General features: G+C 40.6%; 1 protein-coding gene across 1 annotated transcript in view; it reads right to left on the reverse strand.

The window, feature by feature from the left end:
* CA6 (carbonic anhydrase 6) overlaps positions 1–6000 on the reverse strand; it is a 30224-nt gene that overhangs the window by 23440 nt on the left and 784 nt on the right. The window lies entirely within an intron of this gene.

The following is a 6000-nucleotide window of genomic DNA, read 5'->3' on the forward strand; positions in this document are numbered from 1 at the left end:
TGCTTTCTATAAAAATAAAAATTGCAAATGATAATAACTGCATTTATATAGTACTTGAAGGTTTGCAAAGCACTTTCCAAATATTATCTCATTTGATCCTCATAACAACTCTGGCTAGTAGGTGTTATAATTATCCCCATTTTACAGCTAAGCAAACTGAGACAAAGATTAAATGACTCTGCACACAGCTGGTTGATACTCTTCTTTCTCTAACATGAATAAAAATCTAGATTTGGTTGTTACTGTCGTTTACTTTCCTGGGCACAGTCAGATAATTCTGAGTGTTAGCCTTTCTTACAGGTTTGGTTTTGGTTTTGGTTTTCGTAGGATTGTGCCAACAGAATCAGTAGGATTTGATTAAGAGTGATTGGAAAGCAGATAGTCTGTATGCATAGCAAAAACAAAACATTGACATTCACCTTTAAAATTATTTTTAAAATAGACCGAGGACAAGTTACAGAATGGACTAGAATCCATGGTCCATTAGTCAGAGTTGTTAAAATTTGACCTGGCCCTTAGGCCAAATACCAGAGGAGTAGTAGGGAGCTGGCAGAACAGTTTTTTGAGTTCCAAATGTTATGCTCCATAATGTGCACAGTGAGTTTAACTGAGTGTGTATAATTTTACACTGTTGTGAGTGAGAAAATTGAGAAGAGTCCTTCTAGCATACTCCCTAACTTTTATAGCCTGAAAAAAAAGCGAAACTACTTCCCTGAGACACCATTTCAGTTTTTGCTATACCAACATCTGGATCTTTAAGAGTCAATTAGCTGTGAGGCAACTAGGTGGTACAGTGGGCAGAGCAGCAGCCCTGGAGTCAGGAGGACCTGAGTTCAAATCTGGCCTCAGACACTTAGTAGCTGGGCGCCCCTAGGCAAGTCACTTAACACCCGATGGCCTCTCCAAAAAAAAAAAAAGTCAATTAGCTGTGTGACCCTAGGCAAGTCATTTAACTTTGTTTGCCTTGATTTCTTCATCTGTAAAATGAGCTGGAGAAATGGCAAACCACTGCAGCATCTTTGCCAAGAAAACCCCAAATGGGGTCACAAAGAGTCAGACACAAGTAAACAACAAAAGACCAAAAGCAAAGTTGAAAAAGAAATATGCAGAGATTGACTTCTAGCTATTGAACAAAAATGTCTGGACAGGAGCAGGTGTGTTTGTGTTCTCCTTGTTCCCACAATGATTGGATCCAAGAGAGAGACCCTACCTCATCGAGGAGGATGCCTAAACTCCCTCAATGTGGCAACACCTAGTGTGTTCTCTCTTGGCGTAGGTACAAGGAAAGCTTAAAAAGCCATCAAGAAACTCACAATGGGTATAGAGACACAAGGTTATACTGGTCAGGTGAGCATAGAGAGGAGAGAGAACAGTGTGTTGGGAGAGGCAGAGCAAGAGAATGGGGAGTCAAGCATGATCCTGAGGTTGAGAACTTGGAGGAGTGAAAGGATGGCGGTACCCTTGCTAAAAATAGAGGAGTCCCAAAGCAGTTTGAGGAAAAATGTTTGAGATATGCTGAATTCGAGGTGCCTACAGAATATCGAGTTGGGAACATCCAATAGTCAGTTGGCAATTTGGGACTAGGGTTCCAAAAAGAGACTAGGACTGGATACATAAATGTGGAAGTCATCTGCATAGAGGTGATGATTAAATCCATGGGAACTGATGAGGGGACGAAGAAAGAGAATGTTGAGAGCGCAGTAGGGCCAGCCAGGACAGAGCCTTGGGAGATCCCTACAATAAGGGGGCACAATTCAGATGGTGGTCTAGGAAAGGACACTGAAAAGGAGAATCAAAGAAGAACAGCATCACAACACCCTAGAGAAGAACAAATACCTCGGAGGAGAAAGCGGTCAACGGTGGTGAATACTTTGCAGTATTCAAGGTCAAGAAGCCAAGGTCAAGTTAAGGTCAAGAAGTGGGTCAAGAAGGATGAATGCTGAGGAAAAGGCCATCAGATCTTTCAATGAAGAGATCACGGACAAGATGACCACCAAAATGAGTCAATGGCATGATGCGGCAGATGGAGGGAGGAGATTCAGTCAAGTGATGAGGTCAGAGGGCATGTTGCAAAGGACTGAGGGGTGAGGGGAGAAGAGGGAAAGAGAGCAGGCAGGTTGTACTAGGAGTTTGTAAAAGGAAGAAAAGATATAGGATTATAGATTAAGGGGATGGTATGGACAAATGAGGATTTTGTTGATCCTTTTTTATAGTTATGGGAGAGACTTGGTCATGTATACAGGCAGCAGAGACAGAATCAGGAGAAAGGAGAAACTAAGGATTAAAAAGGGAGGGAACAATTCTGGGGGGAATCTTCTCCCATAATGGAAATGAAAGAAAATGAGACGAAGTATACACGTAGGCTGATCTTGACAAGGAGGGAGGAAACTCTTACAAAGCATAAGAAAAAGACTATAATCAGATAAAGACATTTCATAGTTCTTGATCATAGACGTTAAGTCTTTTGAGTCTCAGTTTCCTTATATACAAAATGGAGGTAATAATACCCATAGTACCTACCTTACAAAGTTATTGAAGCTTTGATATGATATGAGGAGCTTTGCAAATTTTATATTCATTCATTCATTCATTCAATTGACTCAATAAACATTTGTTAAGCACCTACTATGTGCCAGGCATTGTGCTAAGCACCAGGGATACAAAAAGAGGCAAAAGATAATCCCTGCCCTCATGGAGCTTACAATCTAATCAGTTTCAGTTATTATTGTTAGTAATAATATTATCATTATTGTAATTAATGAAGCCAGAAGAAAAGGAAGTTAAAAATAAATGGAAGGAGGGCTCACTGTGTCTCCTTGGAGCAAATAAATGAGTAAATGTATCCAAAGGCAACATTTCATAGGAACACTTGGTCATCTTAATACTGCAATGCACATTGAATTTGCAGAAGGACCAGTAAGAGGATGATTAAAAAGCTTGCCTATTTAAATGAACTGTTGACAACAAAAAATGAGAAAAGATTAAAAAGCAGATATGATACAGACCATTTCCCAAAGAATTTTAACTGATATAAATCAATTGCCATAAAGAAAAGATAAAGCAGTATAGGAAGCACCTTACACCACAAACACTTGATCTCCTTGACAAGTGGAAAGCTATGGCGATGAGGAGCATCACTGATAAAGGAGATAAACTCATTTGTAAAATCTTATAGAAGAAGATGGTGGGAGCTCATGAGCATTACTGCCTCATAAAATAACAAGAAGCAGTGGAGGGAGAAACAAGTTTACAGAACGTTTACTGAGAAGCCCAACTTAAGCCAGATCATCCTGAAGGCAATAAAGGATTAAATGGAAGGAGGCAGGAAAGACACCATAAAAATAGAAAAGATTTGTAAAGGTTTCTGTAACTTTTTTCTCCATCAGAGTAGAGGTATTGAATATGGATTAACATCATAGTCACCAGTGAGGAGGTAGAAATGGAAATAAGGGTGAGATAAATGGAAATAAAGATGAGAACAGCTGAACTCTGTCTATTAGACATGGAGGAAGTCTGTGCTAGAGGTGACATAATTTTAAGGGCATTTAAGGATCAATTCTCAAGATATCTGACAGAAGAGGATACCAAAGACTTAAAAAACAGTCTCAGACTTTATTGTTACAAAACATAAAGGTGACCAAGGAAATATTTAACAAATACTTCCCTAAATGCCTACTCTGTAGTCTATACAGAATGCTTGTGAAAATGATCTAGATAGGAGGTGAAGCCAAGATGGTGGAGTAAGGACAGCAACCCAGCCAAACTCTCCCAACATTCCCCTCTAAACAACTTTAAAATAATGCCTCAAATTGAATTCTGGAGTGGCAGAGTCAACTAAAGGTCAGGGTGAGACATTCTTAGAGCCTAAGACAACTTAGGAGGTTGGCAGGAAAGGTCTGGGACACTGGGGTGGGGGCTGACTGGAAGCAGAAGCAGTGGCAACACCATCAGTGGGACCTTGGAGATGATGGTGACAGCAGCAACAGCAGCTTTGGGAGCTCTCAGGCCAGAAATGGTAAGGGGGTAAAGCAACTTGCCAGATAAAGATTACAGGGGACCCTTTGCTAGCTCTGGGTGCCAGATCCTGTGCTGTTGGGCAACTGTATTGTCTATATACAGTTCTAGGTCACAGTTCTAGGATGAAGAGTAGTGCCTGTGATTGGTCACAAGGGAGTAGGGACCTGGTCACAGTTACAGGGCCAAGAGGAGTGTTAGCATTTGCAGCTGCAGGGGAACAGACTCCCTTCCTGGGTAAAGACCAGAGTGCAGATCAGGAGAGCAGGAGAGATCTCCTAGGATCACAACACCTGTCTCTCCTTCTCTCTCTATCTCTCTCCATCTCTGTCCCTCTGTGTGTCTCTGTCTGTCTCTTTGTGTCTCTCTCTGTCTCTGTTTCTCTCTATATATATGTCTCTGTCTCTGTCTCTCTCTTTCTCTCCCTCCCTCCTCTCTCTCTCTGTCTCTCTCTATCTCTCTCTCTCTGTCTGTCTCTCTCTCTCTCTCTCTGTCTCTCTGTCTCTCTCTCTCTCTCTCTCTCTCTCTCTCTCTCTCTCTCCCCCCGCCCCAATCTATCTCTCATCTCTCTCCCTAGCTTGGTGAGGGTAGAGATGGAGGTGTTACACATTCACTTCTGGGGAGAAGTGTCCCTTCAGAATTGCCAGTGTCTTCAAAGTCACAGAAATGTTGTGAACCATACAGACATATTGTTTCAGTCAATTTAATTAGCTTTAAAAGAAGAAAGAAAAGGACAAGAAAAAATCCTATAATTGGCGTACTTAAGAAGAGAACGTGCATCTCATGATCCTTGCTGTTACCTGGATCACACCAAAGGAGTCACACACACATTCATGAATACAAGATTTCATGTGGAAATACATTAAATTCAACAAAGAAATAAACAGGGATGGGAAAAGGGGAGAAGAGTGTTTAAGAAAGAAGATAGATCTCAGGAGGGAATAATCAAAAGCAAAGCAAACACTCTACTCTCACTTAATTCAGTAAAACTCCAGTGGCTCTCTCTCACCTCCAGGATCAAATTCAAAATACTCTACTTGGCATTCAAAGTCCTTCATAACCTAGTATCCTCCTACCTTTCCAGTCTTCTTATACCTCTCTCCCCAGTAGGTACTCTTCCATCATGACGCTGGCCTCCTGGCTATCTTACTAACACTGTCTCTTGTCTCTGAGCATTTCCTCTGCCTCTCCCCCATGCCTGGAATGTTCTCCCTCCTCATCTCTGCCCTACTGACTTCCCTGGCTTCCTTTGAGTCCTAATTACAACCTCATCTTCTACAGGAAGCCTTTCCTACCCTTCTTAATTCTAGAGCCTTCCCTCTGTTAATTATTTTCTATGTATCCTCTATATTGCTCATTTTGTACGTACTCGTTTGCATGTTTTCTCCCTCATTAGATTATAAGCTCTTTGAGGGCAGGGACTGTGTTTTGCCTCTTTTTCTATCCCCAGCACTTAGCACAGTGCCTGGCACATAGTAAGTGCTTATTAGATGTTTATAGATTAATTGATTATTGATTACTTTAGAAGGTAGGCCAAAAAGGAAGGGTTTAAAAGAGAGAAAGAACTAGATATCAGGGTCTGGGCTTCATGAAGAGAGCAGAGGCTTCAGAATAGGACAAGACTACTTCAAATAAGATCAGATTTTATCTTTTCTCCACTTCCTTCTGGATAAAATGGGAGGAAAGAAGATATCGAAAGAGAAAAAAGTATAAAATGGTAATGAAGGATAACACAAAACAGTCATAACTGTGAATGTGGGTGAGAAAAAGATACCCATAAAATGGAGAACAACAAAAAATATTAGAAAATAAAATCCAGCAATACTGTTGAGAAGAAATACTCTTGAAATAGAAGAATTTACAGAGAGTTAAAGTAAGGGACTAACACATAATTTATTACGATTTAGGCAAGTTATTAAAAAGTAGGGTTAGCAATCATGATGTCAGACAATGCAACAGTAAAAATAGCCATGGGTAAAAGAAATA

Source organism: Trichosurus vulpecula, chromosome 2 (genome assembly GCF_011100635.1).
Source record: "Trichosurus vulpecula isolate mTriVul1 chromosome 2, mTriVul1.pri, whole genome shotgun sequence".
Lineage (NCBI taxonomy): Eukaryota > Metazoa > Chordata > Mammalia > Diprotodontia > Phalangeridae > Trichosurus > Trichosurus vulpecula.